The sequence below is a fragment of the Loxodonta africana genome, chromosome 1 (genome assembly GCF_030014295.1).
Source record: "Loxodonta africana isolate mLoxAfr1 chromosome 1, mLoxAfr1.hap2, whole genome shotgun sequence".
Classification (NCBI taxonomy): Eukaryota; Metazoa; Chordata; class Mammalia; order Proboscidea; family Elephantidae; genus Loxodonta; species Loxodonta africana.
The window spans coordinates 84347281-84367939 of NC_087342.1; the positions used below are offsets into that span (position 1 = coordinate 84347281).

The following is a 20659-nucleotide window of genomic DNA, read 5'->3' on the forward strand; positions in this document are numbered from 1 at the left end:
TAAAAAACTGCTTTGCACTGTAAACTTTACCTAAACCACAATTAAAAAAGAAAAGAAATCAAATGACATATTATACTTGGAAAATCTGCTGCAAAATACCTCTTTAAAAAGTAAAGATGTCTAAGGTCACTAAGATGCACCTGACCTAAGCCATGGTCTTTTTAGTCACCTTGTATGCATGTGAAAGCTGATGTTAGTGAGGAATATTGGACTGCTAGAAGAATGAACAAATCAGTCTTAGAAGAAATACAACCAGAATGTTCCTTTGCTGTTGTTAGCTGCTGTTGGGTCAGTTCTAACTCATAGCTACCTTATGAACAACAGAAGGAAACAGTGCCGTGTCCTGAGCCATCCTTACAATCATTGCTATGCTTAAACCCATTGATGCAGCTACTGTGTCGATTCATCTCATCCCATGTCTTCCTCTTTGTTGCAGATACTTTACCTTACCAAGCATGGTGTTCTTCTCCAGAGACTGGTCACGCCTGATAACATGTCCATTATCCTTGTTTCCAAGAAGCACTCTGGCTATACTTCTTCCAAGACAGATTTGTTTGTTCTCCTGGCAGTCCAAGGCATATTCAATATTCTTTGTGTCATTTGATTTACTTCCATGGGCATTGATTATGGATCCAAGTAAAATGAAGTCATTGACAACTTCAATCTTTTCTCCCTTTATCGTGATGTTGCTTATTGGTCCAGTTGTAAGGGTTTTTGTTTTCTTTATGTTGAGGTGCAACCCATACTGAAGGCTTTAGTCTTTGATCTTCATCAGTAACTGCTTCAAGTTCTCTTCACTTTCAGCAAGCAAAGTTGTGTCATCTGCATATCACAGGTTGTTAATGAGTCTTCCATCAATCCTGATGTTTCATATAGTCTAGCTTCTCGATTATTTGCTCAGCATACAAATTGAAAAATATGGTGATGCACATTTTCCTAATTTTAAACGATGCAGTATTCCCTTGTGTTCAAACGCCTGACTTTTGGTCTATGCACAGCATAATTAAGTGTTCTGGAATCCCCTTTCTTCGTAATGTTATCCATTGTTTGTTATGATCCACAGAGTCGAATGCCTTTGAATAGTCAATAAAATGCAGGTAAACATCTTTCTGGCATTCTCTGCTTTCAGCCAAGATCCATCTGTTATCAGCAATGATATCCCTTGTTCCACATCCTCTTCTGAATCTGGATTGAACTTCTGGCGGTTCCCTATCCATGTACTGTTACAACCATTTTTGAATTATCTTCAGGAAAATTTTACTTGTGTGTGATATTAATGACATTGTTCGATAATTTCTGCATTTGCTTGGATCACCTTTCTTTGGAATGGGCACACAAATATGGATCTCTTCCAGTCACTTGGCCAAGTCAGTGTCTCCAAATTTCTGGGCATAGACTAGTGAGCACCTGCAGCACTGCATCTGTTTGTTGAAACATCTCAATCTCATCAATACCTAGAGCCTTGTTTTTTGCCAATGCCTTCAGTGCAGCTTGGACTTCTTCCTTTAATACATTGTTTCTTGATCATTTGCTAACTCCTGAAGTGGTTGAACTTTGACCAGTTCTATCAGTACAATAGCTCTGTGTATTTTTTCCATCTTCTTTTGATGCTTCCTGAGTTGTTCCATATTTTTCCCACAAACCAAAAACCAAACGTGCTGCTGTCAATTCCAACTCATAGTGACCCTATAGGACAGAGTAGAACTGCCCCATAGAGTTTCCAAGGAGCACCTGGTGGATTTGAACAGCCGACCTTTTGGTTAGCAGCCATAGCACTTACCCACCACTCCACCAGGGTTTCCTTATTTTGCCCGTAGAATCCTTCAAAATTGCAACTTGAGGCTTGAATTTTTCCTTCAGTTCTTTCAGCTTGAGAAATGCCAAGTGTATTCTTTCCTTTTAGTTTTCTAACTCCAGGTCTTTGAACATGTCATTATGATACTTTCTTTTGTCTTCTTGAACTGCCCTTTGAATGCTTCTGTTCAGCTCTTTTACTGCATGATTTCTTCCTTTTGCTTTAGCTACTCAACGTTCAAGAGCAACTTTCAGGGTTTCTTCTAACACCCATTTTGTTTTTTTCTTTCTTTCCTCTCTTTTTAATGACCTCTTGCTTTCTTCGTGTACAACGAGCTTGATGTCATTCCACAAGTCATCTGGTCTTTAGTCATTTGGGTTCAATTTGTCAAATCTATTCTTGAGATGGTCTCTAAATTCAGGTGGGGTATACTCAAGGACGTATTTTGGTTCTTGAGGACTTGTTTTTAATTTTCTTCTACTCCAACTTAAATTTATATATGAGCAATTGATGGTCTGTTCCACTGTTAGCCCCTGGCCTTGTTCTGACAGATGATATTGAGGTTCTTCATGGTCTTTCCATAGAAGTAATTGATTTGATTCCTGTTTTTTTTATCCAGTGAGGTCCATGTGTATAGTTGCAGCTTATGTTGTTGAAAAAGGTATTTGCAATAAATAAGTCATTGGTCTTGCAAAATTCTGTCAAGTGATCCCCAGCAATGATTATATCAACAAGGCCATGTTTTCCAACTACTGATCCCCCCTCTTTGTTTCCAACTTTCACATTCCAATCACCAGTAATTTTCAATGCATCTTGACTGCACGTTTGATCAATTTCAGACTACAGAAGTTTGTAAAAATCTCACATTTCTTTATCTTTGGCATTAGTGTTTGGTATGTAAATTTAAAAAATAATCCTCTTAGCTGGTATGGATATTATCCTATCATTGACAGCACCATATTTCAGGATAGATCTTGAAACGTTCTTTTTGATGATGAATGCGATTCCATTCCTCTTCAATTTGTCATTCCTGGCATAGTAACAACAACAACAACAACAAAAACCAAACCCAGTGCCATCGAGTTGATTCTGACTCATAGCGACCCTATAAGACAGAGTAGAGCTGCCCATAGTGTTTCCAAGGAGTGCCTGGCATAGTAGACCATTCAACTGCCTGATTCAAAATGGCTCATACCAGTCCAATCTGTATGAGTTCCATTTCATTTTAGACAACTTCCAATTTTCCTAGAGTCATACTTCATACATTTCATGTTCCCATTATTAATGGATGTTTGCAATTGTTTCTTCTTATTTTGAGTCATGCCACACCAGCAAGTGAAGGTTCTGAATGCCTTATTCCATCCACATCATTAAGGTCAATGCTGCTTTGAAGAGGCAGCTCTTCCTCAGTCATATTTTGAGTGCCTTCCGACCTGAGCAAGCTCTGGTAGAACAGTGGTTAAGAGCTTGACTGCTAAACCAAGGGTCAGCAGTTCTAATCCACCACCTGCTCCTTGGAAACCCTATGGGTCAGTTCTACTCTGTCCTATAGGGTTGCTGTGAGTTAGAATCGACTCAATGGCAATGGGTTTGGGTTTTTTTGGGGGGGTCCAACCCGGGGGGCTGACTTTCTAGCACTATATCAGACAATGTTCCACTGCTATTCATTAGGTTTTCACTGGCCAATTTTTTCAGAAGTAGACCACAAGATCCTTCTTCCTAGTCTGTCTTAGTCTGGAAGTTCAGCTGAAACCTGTCCACCACGGGTGACCCTGGTGGTATTTGAAATACTGGTGGCAAAGCTTCCAGTATCACAGCAACATGCAAGATGCCATAGTATGACAAACTGACAGAATGTTCCTTAGAAGCGAGAATGACAAAACTTCAGCATGCTTACTTTGGACAGGTCATCAGAGAAGACTTACCACTAGTAAAGTTCATCATGTTTGGCAAAGTAGAGAGTCAGCAAAAACAAGGAAAACCCCCAATGAAAGGGATTGGCACAATAGCCACAACAATGTACCTAAACATACCAAAGATCAAGAACATGGTACTGGACTAGGCAATGTTTCATTCTGTTATACACAAGGTCACCATGAGTCGGAGCCAAGTCAACTAATAACAACAATAGGATGGTTGTAAGTAAGCATCACGAATTGTCTAAATCAGTGAGTGATAAAATCAGGATCAGCAAAAATCTGGTTCATATGAGGCAGAGGTCAGGAATATTTCTACCTTCCCACTTTTACATAATTTCTGACACTAGTCAGTCCCTTCAAGGCACTCTACTTCTCTGCAGGGTTTGGTAATTCATTGCAACAGTCACACAGAACTCACAGACCACACTCACAGTTATGTGGTTTATTAGGGAAGTAAGAGGCTATACCTCAGGATCAGGATCAACTTGGAAGTAATAGGAACAACTCAGGATCAGTGAAGGGAAGCACCCAGGCCTCCACTGATCAGCAGGTGCAGCTTCTCTGCTGAGTAAGCTGCCTTCTGTGCCAAGCAGTTACCCTGACTCAGCTTATCCACCAGGGGGCTGCCTTCTCTGCCATACAGGCTGCTCTGCGTTCAGGTCTCTCTACTCTGCTATTGGTCTTTCCACTGCAAAGTGGCTCAGTTCATAGACAGCACAACGGCTCTATCAGCTGCTGCTCTCCTAGCAGTAGCTTTTCACCATCAGGCCTCCCCATCAGTTTATCTGCCCATCAGGCCTCTCCATCAGTCTACCTGCTGCTAACTGGCCCAGCTCGTAGCCAGTGTAGCAGCCTGCTCAGCTCTCTCAGTTGCTTTTTGCCATCAGGCCTCTCTGCTGTTAATTGGCCCAGCTCACAGTCAGTGTAGCTTTAGGACTGCTTGGCTCCCATGTGGCTCTGCTTCTCTGCCAGACCAGTGCTTAGCCATCACCTCCCTCTCTTCATGAAGGCCTCTGAAAACAGCTGCTTTTCAGCCATTTATATATCCCGATCTTCATCAATTATAAGGCAGAGCCTCCCTAACCAGACCAGAGTTCAACCAATCCTCTGTTACCCATGAGATGTCAATCAACTCAGTTCTTGTTAATTACCAGGCAAAAGTATCAAATCATCAAGTTGTTTAGAGCTTATCAGGGAAATGTCAATCAACATGGGAAATCCCCTGGGCAAAAGTAACAAACCCTCTGGGATAGAAAATAACCTCGGAACCCCTCTACCAAGTTCCTTCTTGAAAGAACTACGGCAAAGGTAACTCTTCAGGGCTTACGGGAAAAAAAACTCTCAAGCTGTTTTCCTAAAGACCCAAGGCAAAAGGTCACATAGAGGAACGCATTTCACCACAATGGTATATACATAAAATGTAACAATATTAACTCATTAAATGCGATGATGAAGACCAATATTTAATGACATTGATCAGTAAGTAGCCTGTATTAAGAGTATGCTCCAGGCATAAAGATATTGAGAAGGTGTTCACTACATTTTGGCAGAGATTATCTTTGGGTGACCTGGTTTCTGAGATTGTGTTCACATTATTCTTTGTGAATTTGCAATGTTGTTTATGACTTTTATAAGACTCACCTATGCTATCTATGAAGGCAATAATATTTTTTCATTTTATTCCTTTTTCCAAATGAAATCATATTTGTAATTTAAATGTTTACATAAATCATACTTTTCATGGCAAAACTTCAAATAACTTCAGATAAATTTACAGAACGCTAACATTTTCCTGAAGTATCATAACTCATGTATAGAATTTGCTACTTTATAAATTTCTTTAGGCCAACACAGATAAAGTTTTACATCACTAGCTGACAATAAATATCCTACTTTAATTTGAATATCTTTGTTTCTACCTTTTCTTTTTTTACTTCTCTCCTTATCCCTTTCTTTTTATCCTCTCACTCGGATAAAGTTTTATCAGCTTCATGTGCATTCTTCCACAAATTTCACTATGTACAAAAAAAATGTTACTACATATTAAATACATAAGATCTTTTTAATTTGTAAAACTGGGATCAAATTCTATGCTCTTTGGAGAATCTTTCTTTTTACAGTTAACATTTATGTTGTTGTCTTAACATCTAGGGAGTCAATTAAAATACGTGCACTACCCAGAGAAGGGTCCATAAGGTGTTGTCCTGGGTTACTGTCTAACAGGGGAAAATTTCACAATGTCCCCCCAGAGCCCTTAATGTCCTGCAGATAAAGGAGGAGGATGCCCTCAAATTCCTTGCAGCAGGAACCCACTTAGGTGGCACCAGTCCTGACTTCCAAATGGAACAGTGCATCTACAAAATGAAAAGTGATGGCATCTACATCATAAACCTGAAGAGGACCTGGGAGAAGATTCTGTTGGCAGCCCAGGCCATTGTTGCCATTGAAAACCCACCTGGTGTCAGTGTCATATCCTCCAGGAATACCGGGCAGAGGGCTGTGCTGAACTCTGCAGCTGCCACTAGAGCCACATTTATTTCTGGGTGCTTCACTACTGGAATCTGCACTAACCATATCCAGGCAGCCTTCTGGGAGAAGCCTTTTGGTGGTTACTGACTGATCCCAGGGCTGATCACCAGCCTCTCACAGAGGTCTCTTACAGTAACCTGACCATCCTTGCTCTGTGTCACACAGATTCTCCTTTGTGGTAAGTGGAAATTACCATCCCATGAAACAACAACAAGGGAGCTCACTCAATGGGTCTGATGTGATGAATGCTGGTCTGAGAAGTTCACCGAATGTGTGGCATCATCTTCTGGAAACACCTGTAGAAGGTCATGCCTGATCTCTACTACAGAGATCCGGAAGACATTGAAAAGGAAGAGCAGTTTGCAGCTGAAAAGGCTGTGATCAAGGGATAATTTCAGGGTGAATGGACAGCTTCTGCTCCTGGATTTACCACTGCTCAGCCTGAGGGCACAGACTGGTCAGAACCTGTGCAGGTGCCATCTGTGCCTATTCAGCAGTTTCCTACTGAAGATTGGAGTGTTCAGTCTGCAGCTGAAGCCTGGTCTGCAGCCCTTACTGCTCAGGCCACTGAGTGGGTAGAAACAACCACTGAGTGGTCTTATGCTGTTCTTCCATAGTATCTTAGAATATGGAGATAAGGTTGACAGAAAATAAACATCAGTTTCTAAAAAATTAAAAATAAAAGAGTAAAGCTATACAGGAGAGAGAAAAAAAAAAACCTTAAGTCTGTTAGAGATATCTGACTTGAGTCATCAAGATAGAAAGTCATGGATCCTCAACTAAGTTGAAAATTTAAGCCAGTTCATAGACACAGAGCCCTTTGAAGGAAGGAAAAACCCGGCTCCACTGAGGAGACCCTGACTGTGCTGTCAAAAGACATACCAATAAAAGTCACGACACAGTCTGGGAAGCCTGAAGCTCATGGAATTTGTAGTTCTGATCCAGTCCTATGAATGCTAATGCAGTTTACCAATCAGGATTGTTTTTATAATAAACAATATGGCCTGGTAACATGACCAATGCTCCATAGTTATCTAATCCATAAGTTTCCATAGAAAAGGAGCTAAAATCAGGAAAAACAGAGGTCATTTTCCATGAAAAGGGGAATAGAATTTTTAAACCTTCACTCACAGAACCACAGTGGGCTTCTAAAGTACGAGTGATTTCCTACTGTTTATCCAGGTAAGGGGTGTCTTAGTCAGGGTTCTCTAGAGAAGCAGAATCACATGGATTGGTAGATAGATGGATGGATTGATGAGTGAGTAAGTGAGTGGGTGGGTGGGTGGGTAGGTAGACAGAGATAAAGATTTATTTTAAGGAATTGAATGCACCTTTTTAGGGGCTGATAAGTCCAAAATCTGTAGGTTAGGCAATAAGTTGGAGATCACTGCAGTCTTGTGTCCCAAAATCCATAGGTCAAGCAATGAGTGGAAAGAGTGGAAAAGCTTTGGAAGACTATTTACAGTCTGTAGACAGAAAGGTGAAAACTCCCTTTTCATTCTTAAGATCTTCAACTGATTGGATAAGTTGGGAGGATATTCTGCTTAAGACTAACTGATTTAATCACATGTAACTACCTTATACCAACATCTGAACTACAACTGGGCACCATAGCCTAACCAAATCGACACATAAAATTACCCTGTGTGTGTGTATGAAGTGGTTTAGAGGGAGAAATATTCTCAGGTGTATTGTTAGATACCAGCATGAGCTCTCCCCAAATTGATTAATTATATTTGTAGCATATACTCCTTGAATTGACTGAAATAGTGATAGCTAATACTTGCATGTTCACTGTGTGACAATCAGTGCTGTAATATTTTACAAGCATTAAACTAATTTAACTCTCATACTAACCCTATAAACTAGCAGCTATCACTATCCACTTAAGTGATGGTTAAACGTTATATGTCAGCTTAATTAAGCCATAATTCTCAGGAGTTTGCCAAACTCCTGAGAATTGGACTGATTGCTCTTCCATAATATAATTAATATAATTAATATAATTAATATAATTAATATAATTGATATAATTGATATAATTGATATAATTGATATAATTGATATAATTGATATAATTAATATAATTGATATAATTAATATAATTGATATAATTAATATAATTGATATAATTAATATAATTGATATAATATAATATAATTAATATAATATAATATAATTAATATAATATAATATAATTAATATAATATAATATAATATAATATAATATAATATAATATAATATAATATAATATAATATAATATAATATAATATAATATAATATAATATAATATAATATAATATAATATAATATAATATAATATAATATAATATAATATAATATAATATAATATAATATAATATAATATAATATAATATAATATATATAATATAATATAATATATATAATATAATATAATATATATAATATAATATAATATAATATAATATATATAATATAATATAATATAATATAATATAATATAATATAATATAATATAATATAATATAATATATAATATAATATAATATATATAATATAATATATAATATATATAATATAATATATAATATATATAATATAATATATAATATAATATATATAATATAATATATAATATATAATATAATATATATAATATATATAATATAATATATATATAATATATATAATATATATAATATATATAATATATAATATATATAATATATATAATATATAATATATATTATATAATATATAATATATATAATATATAATAAATATAATTAATATAATTAATATAATTAATATAATATAATATAATTAATATAATATAATATAATATAATATAATATAATATAATATAATATAATATAATATAATATAATATAATATAATATAATATAATATAATATAATATAATATAATATAATATAATATAATATAATATAATATAATATAATATAATATAATATAATATAATATAATATAATATAATATAATCACGCCCATGATATGATTTGATGTGATCAGCCAGTCAGTTAAAAGAGAGTTTCTTTGGGGATGTGGTGTGCCTCCAGCATATAAATGGATGTTCTGGCAAAGCTCACTCTTCCTTGACTCTGCATTCTTCTCATTGCCTGACTTCCAGTTCTTGGGACATAAGCCTTTGGCCTGACCTGCAGATTTTGGATTCACCAGGCTCTACAACCCAGTGATCCAGCACAGGCCTCCAGCCTACTGCCCGACATGCAGATTTTGGATTCCTCAACCTCTGCAACCACGTGAGTCGGCAGAAGTCTTCAGTTTGCTGCCTGACCCACAGATTTGGGACTTATCAGCCCCCACAATTGCATGAGCCATTTCCTTGAAGAAAATCTCTTTATATTTATATATACACTTTACTAGTTTTGCTTCTCTAGAGAACTGGGACTAAAAGACCCAATTATAAATAAGAAATCTGCAGCACCAAGAGCTTAAGCAACTTGCCCAAGTCCACACAGCCGGTAAGTGGTAACACCAGGATTTGAGCCCAAAACCTCTGACTCCAGGATCTATCAATCTAATCATCGCACCTCAAATGCAGAATATAATGATTACGTAAATGTAGAATATAATGATTACATTATATAAAGTATAATATACAATATAATGTAGAAAATAATGATTATATGTAGAATATAATGATTACTGTCATAAAGAAGCAGATTATTAAAATAGTTTCATTGCTTGGGGTGATGAGCAGTTAGCCACATTTAAACATATATCATGAGGCAGTCAGTTTGTTCTTAAGTATTTTATTAACATGATGATTGGTGGTTTGAAATTTTAATTCAAGGATTATAAAGATCAGAAAATTCTTCAGGCCATACAGTTGCTCAAGGTCTTAGGGTTTAAATAGTGACCTTTCAGACACAAGGAACTATTGTCATAGGTGTTGAAGGATTTGAATCATCAAAAGTTGTCATCAAGGTAAAGGCATGTTAGCACTGACTAAAAATATAAATTTCTTATGATGCTCAACTTTCTGTTTACAGTTTTGGAGATTGAATATCTTCACTGTCACAGACAATGGTTTCAACCTTGGATGTCAGAAAAGACTATTAGAAGTACATTACTGAAATGAAATTTGTTCAGAGCAAATTTATTTTCAAAATAAACGTGTGCTAATAATGGTATGAATATTTTGTAGAGGCAATATATGTTATAATTCTAGTGTTAGAATTGCACATTATTTAAGAACAAATTTTGTTGTTTGTAATAGTTACACTACCTAGAGAAACAAGAAGTGAAAATTTTGAGAAGACATTTATTTTGTCATTTCCCTGAACTACAGCTTTCCTTCACATTGAATAAGTTTTGCATTCACTAAATTTGTCATTGTGAAATATCAGAATATGGTCATATCCTCCAAATGTTTCATCAGCTGGCTTCTTCTACAGCAGTTTACTCTAGCGAAGTCTACAGGATGTAGTCCTGCTGGTTTAGAACATCTTTTTTGATGATCTAGATTTCCAGGCAATGTTGGGAAATTTTATTTAATTCTTATCCTGAGTCGTCTGTTACTTCGTGTAATATTTCTCTAGGATTAAGACCTAGTATTTGCAAGTTCTTTTAAAGTCAGAACAAGTAGTGAGATTTTGTGACAGGTTTCATCCCCTTACCTGAAATCACATGTTCAAGAGGGAGGAGTCCTGCCAAGAATCTGTACCTTAACAAACATCAGGAAAACAGCAGAATTCGCCGAGGCACCGCAGGGAACACACAAGAGAGCTGCAGCCTGGAGAGCAAATGCTGAACCAGGATCCGTTTCCTTTAGAGTAGGCTCTACACTGGTTGAAAAATAGACCACCGAGGGAATTCACTCTGGAGCACAGTAATGTAACTCTTTAGTATTTCTTGGAAAATAGTGTGACTGAGTTGGGAAAAAAATTTGCAAAAAGTAGAATGAAAACTTAAAACTATATGGACTGATATTTCTGGTTTTTTTTTTCAGAAGTCTGAAATTAAATAAATGCTGTCTCTGCAGAGAAATCCTTCTGTCTGTATTAGTAAGGAAAGATAAATTTATTATCTGGTATAAGACTTGAACACAAAGTCATTTCTAGATTTGTGATTTCAGGCATTTTGATCTAGCAGAAATAAAAGAGGAAAATGTAGATTAAATTGAAAAAGAAGATCAAAATATTGTACTTTATTCATGAAGATTATGGAGCTGGGAAGGACTCATATTTTGGATCCATATCTAAATCCTGTAATGTGCATGGAAAATTATTTCAAGATTTCCTATGTCATTTTTTTAATAAGAGCAATTTTTTTCCCTTCATGAATTCATATTTTCATTTTTGTTTTCACATAATTTTAATTGAAGTCCTATTTTACTCAGAAGTCATGCACAATTACACAAACCAACATGTGTATCAAAATAAATGGTATTTATTCTTCTGTTGCTCAGACATTACAGGACTCTAATGGTGTGTGACAGCTTGTAACACATTTCAGAGAGGGTTTTTTTTTGTTTTTTGTCTAGTTTTGTCAATGGCAGAAACCAGCCTCAAAATGTTATTCTTTAAAAGCAAATTCTGAAGAAATCACCAAATAACTATCTCAAAATGACTATGTTGACCAGTATATTCAGTTAGTTCGGTGAATGTGTACACTATTGAACGGACCATGGCCACAGTTTGAAGTAAGCTCTTTGGATTACTGAAGTAGCATATTTGAAATAACATAACAAGCAAAAAGCACAATTTTTTTTTTGTGCTATACCTGTACCCATATCAGTTTGATATTTTACTGCTATTTTTTAAATCGTATGTTTTCTTTTTTAACTGAATCATTTCAGGTGTTATTTTTGCTTCAGGTGGTATCTTTCTATATTCAATGACAAGAAGGTGGATTGTCACTTATCTGTTTAATTGCTAAAAGTTTCGGCAGTTCTGAGGTGCTCATGAGTGTATAGGGGAGCTGTAGGTATCACACTATTAAAGAACATTAGCTTTATTAGTCCTTCAAGTAGACACTAACGTTTTAAATTATTTTTCATTGAACTGAATAAAGTGGTTATTCGTTACTACAGAGTTAAAACCGCAGTCTTTTCCATTAATCCACCATCTTCTGTCACCCCATTCAAGTAACTTCACAAGATGTCTAAGTTTTTAATGTAAAGAAAATGCTAACTAATAACTTTAAGTGATTTTTCATCATTATTCAGAGCATGATTTAACTTTTCATTTATTCAAAAACTGTGTCTATCTGGGGGACCTGCTTTAGGGGTTAGAGATAGAGTGAAGTACACAAGCCATCATGTCTGCTTTCTTAAAGGTTATAGACTAAGGTAGGAGGAATGGTAAGCAACTTGTATCTACATGGTGCATCATTATAATATTTTCTTATATTTGCAAGGAGCTCTGCTGGCATAGTGGTTAAGTGCTTGGCTGCTAACTGAAAGGTCAGCAGTTTGAACCCACTAGCCACCCCGCAGAAGACAGATATGGCAGCCAACTTCCATAAAGATTTATAGCCTTGGAAACCCTAGGGGACATTTCTACTCTGTCCTATAGGGTCACTATGAGTTGAATAGACTCTATGGCACACCACCACTACCACAAAAATATTTGTACTAATTAATGATTTTGAGAGGGACTATGTCCCAAGCATTGTTCTAAGAATCTTACATGTATTACTCATTTGATCTTCACTCCATTTCTAGGTATTTTTATTGTTCCAATTTTAGAGATGAGAACACTGAGCCCAGAAGGGTTATGTAACTTGCCTGAGACCACACAGCTAAATAACTGGCAGAGATGGGACATGAACATAAGCTCTCAAGCTATGTTCCTAAGCTCCATGCTGTACTGGCTCTCTGTAGGAGTTCCTTATACATGATATAAAATATAAAGCTAAAAGAGAGTGTGGGTTCAGGGAATTCCTCTTTAAGCAAGAAACATTTAAGTGGTGACCTAGAAGATGAGTAGGAATTATCCAGATAAAAAAGGGAAGGGTTCCATGGGCTTTAGATGGGGATGAAATTGACCTGTGAAAAACTGATAGAGGGCTAGTAGTGAATATGGGTAAAGGGAATTGTAAGATGACGATGAGACCTAGGCAGGAACCAAATCAGGCAGGTTCATCTCCATCATCCTAAAGAATCTGAATATTTCCTAAATGTTAGAAAAAGCAATTGATAGCTTTTAAACACATGGATGATGTGATCTTACTAAATCTTGTAAAAATATAAAAGGATAAGTCTAGATATGAGGACAGAAGACTATTACCAGGACCTAGAAGAGAGGAAATAGTGCTTTGGATTAGGGTAGTGGTGGTGGGAATTAAAAAAAAAGTGAAAGGATAGTTAAGTATATTTTTAAAATGAAATTTACCAGTTAAGGTAATAAGTTAGTTGTTGGGATGAGGCAGATGAAGGCTGGGAGATCAAAGGTGCTGTTCACGAAGAAATGGAAAAAAGGGATGCTCTTTTTCTCATTCTGACATTAGTCAAATAGGGAATAGATGAATAGACAAATTCTCTGAACAAGAATATTTTCATTATATTGGGTAACTAGATTTATAGAGAATCATAGTGTCACATCATTTTAGAATCATGTCTATTCCAGACTGAAATTGACTTCTAAGAAAATTCAGACTCTTGAGTTTAAGAATGAACTTCTCAGTGTTACCTAGATAAAGAGTGTAATCCTGAATTCATCACCAAAAAAGAAATCCAAAACAAATACCAGATTACCTGACTACAATATTTTTTATCCAGTGTATTTTTCAATTATTAAACATACCTTCTCTCCCTCTGTGTTATTTATATACCATAGTCTGTGTTGACAAATCTCTTCTTCTTCTCTTCTGCCTTCTTTTCCTTTTTTTCTCCTCCTCCTCCTCATTTTGTTCTTCTCATTTCAGGATGGGTGTTGAAGGACTATGGGGCAAAACAATCATAGTTCTCTACATGGTTTTATTCTGCTTGGCTTCTCTGATCATCCCAAACTGGAGATGGTCCTGTCAGGAGTTGTCACCATCTTCTACTTAATTACATTAGTGGGTAACACAGCCATCATTGTTGCATCTCTCCTGGATTCCCACCTGCACACACCAATGTATTTTTTCATCAGGAATTTATCTTTCCTAGACCTGTGTTTCACCACCAGCATCATACCTCAGATGCTGGTTAACTTGTGGGGATCTGATAAGTCCATCACCTTTGTGGGCTGTATCATTCAACTCTATGTTTATATGTGGATGGGCTCCGTTGAGTGCCTTCTCCTGGCTGTTATGTCCTATGATCGTTTTACAGCTATTTGTAAACCCCTGCATTATTTGGTAATCATGAACCCACATCTATGTCTCAAGATGATTGTCATGGTCTGGGGTGTTAGTCTGGCCGATTCTTTGGTATTGTGTACACTCACACTTGATTTACCTAGATGTGAAAACAACATTCTGGATCATTTCTTGTGTGAGTTGCCAGCTATGGTTAAGATATCATGTGTAGATACCACAGCAGTTGAAATGTCTGTTTTTGCTTTAGGCATTGTCATTGTCCTTATACCCCTCTTCCTGATTCTTATATCCTATGGTTACATTGCCCGAGCTGTGCTGAGAATGAAGTCAAAAGCAGGCCAATGAAAAGCAATTAATACCTGTGGATCTCATCTCACTGTGGTATCCATCTTCTATGGAACTATTATCTACTCGTACCTGCAGCCAGGTAACAGTGCCTCCAAAGACCAGGGCAAGTTCTTCACTCTCTTTTACACCATCATCGCTCCAAGTCTCAACCCCCTTATCTACACCTTGAGGAATAAGGACATGAAGAGTGCACTCAAGAAGCTGGTGAAAGTTGATTATAAATCAACAAAAATGTAGGATAACTGGGCATCATAGAAAAATATTAGAGTAAATAAGGCAATGGAATACTTTTCTAATTGTTCTTGATATTTACTGAGGCAGGTAATCCCTAGATCATAGAAATCAATTAATATAATTCTTTTATGCAAACTTTTTGTGGATACAAACCATTGGATACAAAATATTATAACCATTATACGTAGCTCTTTTATGCCTCTAATTATTTGAATGTGTTCATGCAAACTGAGACAATAAGAATTTTTATTTTTGCCTGAAATATAATACATAGTGGATGTGAATATAATCTTGATTTTATTGAATTTATCCTCAAGCCTATGAAAACTGTTCTAGGAGCCCTGGTGGTGCAATGGTTAAGCGCTTGTCTGCTAACCGAAAAGGCAAAGGTTTGAACCCACCAGCCACGCTGCAGGAGAAAAGACCTGGCATTCTGCTTCTGTAAAGATTACAGCCTCTGAAACCCTATGTGGCAATTCTGTCACAGAAGGTCACTATGAGCTGTAATTGACTTGCTGGCACACAAGATAAAAACTTCTTTGATGATCTAGTTTTGTATTTTCTTTACCAGTGCTTGGATCTTTAATAATATAGACCTTAATGAATGGTTTCATATACATTATGATTTGTACATTAAATAATAATATACAAATAATGATTCTGTAAGTTAAATATTTCATGAAGCCATCCAGAGATTTATGTATGTTTGGTGCAAGCCAATGCAATCTATAGGACAGTGACTGTCATAAGGACCACCTGAAACAATTTACTCTTTGTTCAGTATAACTTAATACCAATATCTTGAGTAAAGATCTTTGCTATTTCAGTAAATTACTTGTTTAACTTGATACATGTTACCCTCAGTAGTATGAGTGGGCCTCATCCAATCAGTTGAAGGCAAAAAAAAGCAGGGGGGGGACATGAGGGAATTTTCCCTTCTGTCTCCAGACTACAACTAGACTTCTTCCCAGAACTCATCCATTATTTCTATCACCAGACCTATAGATTTTGGGACACAAGACTGCAGGAATCTTCAGCCTGTCACCTGACATACAAATTTTGAACTTGTCAGCCCCTCACAATCAAGTGAGCCAATTCCTTAAAATAATTTTGTGTATCTCCATCTCTCTCTATTTATCTAATTATCTATTTCACTAGAGAACTCTGACCAGATAAAAAGTAGGAGATCACTGGTCCCTGAGAAGCCCAATGTGGACCTGTGAGTAAAGGCTTAAAAATGCTATTCCCTTCTCCATGGGCAGATGGGCTCTGTTTTTCCTATTCTAGTTCTGTTTCTATGGAAGCCTATGGATTAGGTAAATATGAAGTGTTGGTCATGTTACCAGGCAACAATTGTTAACTGTAAAAATAACCATGATTGGTAAACTGCAACGACACTCATGGAACTGGATCCGAACTACAAAAACCATGAGCTTTGGGCCTCCTGAATACAGTGTGAAGTTCCATTGCTGTCTGCTGCTGGAACTTGGGCACAACACACCCATAGGCTGTTACAAGATATATTAATTTCTATGTCACATTCTTCTCTCCTCACTGAAGATAACACCTGCCCTCAAAAAAAAAAAAATTTTTTTTTAGCTTCCGCTAATTACTCAATTACTGTTCTTTATAGTTTTATCTCATATGTATGAATCGCTGAAGAATATATTGTTTCATTTCCCACATTTGACACTTACATAAATGAAATCATACTGTATCCACCTCTGTGATTTTCTTATTATTCTACATACACCGTTTTGTTCACTGAAATACCTCTGGCCATAGACTAGTGCCTGACACGTAAGGGCACTAAACTTGTGGAATAAATGAATGAAGTAATTAACTCTGGAGAATCATTAAGGTGACTTTTGAGAATCTTTCATGCTGATTAATTGAATTTTATTTCTTTATGCTACTGTAGTATTCCAGTGTATTAATAAGCCATAATAAATGTATACCTTCTACCCCTGTTGGATAGAAAGCTGAGCTGTTTCAAGTATTTTGCTATTATCGCAATGCAACAATGATTATTTTGCATAAGTCTGCCAGGGTGCATATACAAATGTTTCTCTAGGGAAGTTGTTTGTAATCACAGATGTACGTTAGCATCACCTGCGGAGGTTTAAAAAAAAAAATATGGATGCGGGGGGCGCCTTCTCAGACCAACAGAAATCAGATGTCTGAGGTGGTATTTAGTTATCAGTTGCTGTGTAACAAATTATCCCCAACTTAGCAGGGTAAAACAACATACATTTATTATCTTACAGTTTCTGTGAGTCAGCAATACATCTTAGCTGCATCATCTGCTTCATGATCTTTCACAAGGCTGCCAGGAAGGGGTTGTTCAGAGTCATCTCAAGATTCAGTTGGGGCAGGATTCACTTCTAAGCTCATTTGGTGATTGCTGGCAGGTTTCACAAGAAGGAAACCCTTGTGCTTAAGTGCTATGGCTGGTAACCAAGAGGTCGGCAGTTTGAATCTGCCAGGCGCTCCTTGGAAACTCTGTGGGGCAGTTCTACTCTGTCCTATAGGGCCGCTATGAGTCGGAATTGGCTCGATGGCACTGGGTTTGGTCTTTGGCGGGTTTCATTTCCTCACAGGTCTTTGAACTGAGGACCTCAGTTCCTTGCTGGTTATTGGCTGGAAGCTGCCCTTGCCAGGTGGCTCTCTCCATAGATCAAGCATGTGAGAAGAACCAGAGAAAAAATGCCAACAAGATGGAAGTCACAGTCTTTTGTAATCTAGTCAGGGAAATAACAATTCCATCACTTTTGCCATATTCTATTAGTTAGAAGCAAGTCCTTAAGTCCATCCCATACACAAAAGGGAGGGAATTACACAAGGGCATAAATACCAGGAGGCAGAGACTGTTGGGAGCCATGTCAGAAGCTACCCTACCACAGGTAGAGCCTAGGCATCTGTATTTCTATATACCCATCCTTAGGTAATTCTGGTACACTTTGAGGATGGAGAGCCATTATTCTACAGCTGTTTTTCACAAATATTTGATGATATTCTCTACAAGAATTTTGGAAATTATGTACTAGTCATGGACTGAATTGTGTCCCCAAAAAATATGTGTATAAATTTGGCTAGGTTATTTTCCCAGTATTATGTGATCGTCCACCATTTTGTTATCTGATGTGATTTCCCTATGTGTTGTAAATCCTAACTCTGTGATGTTAATGAGGTGGAATAGGCGGCAGTTATGTTAATGAGGCAGGACTCAATCTACAAGATTGGATTGTGTCTTGAGCCAATCTCTTTTGAGACATTAAAGAGAGAAGTGAGCACAGGGAAAGGGGTTCCTCTTACCACCAAGAAAGCAGTGCCAGGAACACAGCACATTCTTTGGACAAGGGTTACTGTTCAGAGAAGATCCTAGTCCAGGGGAATACTGAAGAGATGGACCTTCCTCCAGAGCAGAGAGAGAGAAAGCCTTCCATTGGAGCTGATGCCCTGAATTTGGACTTCTACCCTACTAGCCTGTGAGAAAATAAATTTCTCTTTATTAAAACCATCCACTTGTGGTATTTCTGTTATAGCAGCACTAGATAACTAACATAATATCCCTTTGATTTTTAATTTAATGTATGCATGTTTTGTTGTTGTTGTTAGGTGCTGTCAAGTTTCTGACTTGTAGTGACTCTATGTACTCGATGGCACTGGGACTGGGTAGTGACTCTATGTACAGCAAAACAAAACACTGTCTGGCTCTGCCCCATCTTCACAATCATTGCTGTGTTTAAGCCCATTGTTGCAGTCAGTGTGTCAATCGACCTCATTGGGAGTCTTCTTCTTTTTCAGTGACCCTCTACTTTACCAAGCATGATGTTCTTTGCCTGGGACTGGTCCCTCCTGATAACATGTTCTAAGTAAGTAAGGTAAAGTCTTGCCATCCTTGAATCCCAGGAGCATTCTGGCTGCACTTTTTCCAAGAGAGATCTGTTTGTTCTTCTGGTAGTTCATGGTATATTCAGTATCCTTCACCAGTGGCATAATTCAGAGGTGTCAATTCTTCTTCGGTCTTCCTTACTCATTGTCCAGATTTTGAATGCATATGAGGCAATTAAAAATACCATGGCTTTGGTCAGGCACAACTTAGTCATCAAAGTGATACATTTGCTTGTTAATTATGGATCCAAGTAAAATGAAATCCTTAACAACTTCAATCCCTTCTTCATTTATCATGATGTTGCTTATTGGTCCAGTTGTGAGGATTTTTGTTTTCTTTTAATGTTGAGGTGTAATCCATACTGAAGACTTTAGTCTTTGATCTTTGTCAGTAAGCATTTAAAGTCCTCTTAGCCTTCAGCAAGCAAGGTTATGTCATCTGCATATTGCAGGTTATTAATGAGTCTTCCATCAATCCTGATGTCAAATTCTTCTTCATATAGTTCAACTTCTCAATTACTCATACAGATTAAGTATGGTGAAAGGATACAGCCCTGATGCACACCTGTCCTAATTTTAAACTGAGTTTTAGTAACCTTAAATAGTTGCAAAAAGAGTAATTTTTACTTCTTTTAAGCATTGACATCTTAATACCAAAGTGTAGGTTTTAAATTTTCTGCAATGAATTATTTTTTAATAATTATTCCAGTCACAGTTATAAAATAAAAATTTTAAAGATACTTCAAATAGCATCACAATATAAACTACCTTGGAATTCATTTAATAAATGATATATAAGACCTCTATAAGGATTCTACTGGAAACCTTGGTGGCATAGTGGTTAAGTGCTATGGCTGCTAACCAAAGGGTTGGCAGTTCAAATCTGCCAGGTGCTCCTTGGAAACTCTATGGGGCAGTTCTGCTCTGTCCTGTAGGGTCGCTTTGAGTTGGAATCGACTCGACAGCACTAGGTTTGGTTTTTGGTTTTTTATAAGGATTCTACAAAATATTATGAATAATAAATAAAGGCTGAAATAAATGGAGTGATATGCCATTTTCATGGACTTGAAGGCTTGATAGATTCTTTCAAAACAATCCTAATCAAAATCCCACTGGATAATTTCTTCTGTTGAAGCTGAAAAACTGATTCTGAAATTTACATTAAAATGTTAAGGACCTAGAACAAAAAAGACTCTTAAAGAAGAACAAGGGGAAATGATCTACCAGATATCAGTGCTTAACCTAGAGCTACAGTAATTAAGAGGGTGAAGTATTAGCAAAAGGACAGAAAATATATGTAATAGAATATAAAGTACAGAAAGTCACATGTATTTATAACATATGAAAAAGATGGCACTTCAAAGCTGTGAGAAATATGAGAAAATATATGACTTGACACCTAATTTGCAAATACACAAAGTAAAATCAATTGCAGATGTAAGTACGAGAGTTAAAATCAAGCTTCTAGAAGTAACATGGGACAATATCTTCACAATAAGGATGCTTTCTTAATACAAAAACATACTAACCATAAAAAATATGGATAAAGTTAGACTACATTAACATGAATAGATTCTTTTTATGAAGCCACAGAGTGGGAAAAGGTACTTACTACACTTATGATAAAAAGGGGTTTATGTGGAGAATATATAAAGAATTCTTAC

General features: G+C 36.5%; 2 pseudogenes; both read left to right on the plus strand.

Moving 5' to 3' along the window:
• The first annotated feature begins 5926 nt into the window (after positions 1 to 5926).
• Positions 5927 to 6860, plus strand: LOC135232774 (small ribosomal subunit protein uS2-like; annotated as a pseudogene).
• Positions 6861 to 13157: 6297 nt separating this feature from the next.
• On the plus strand, positions 13158 to 15104 carry LOC135232776 (olfactory receptor 2W1-like; annotated as a pseudogene).
• Positions 15105 to 20659: the final 5555 nt, after the last annotated feature.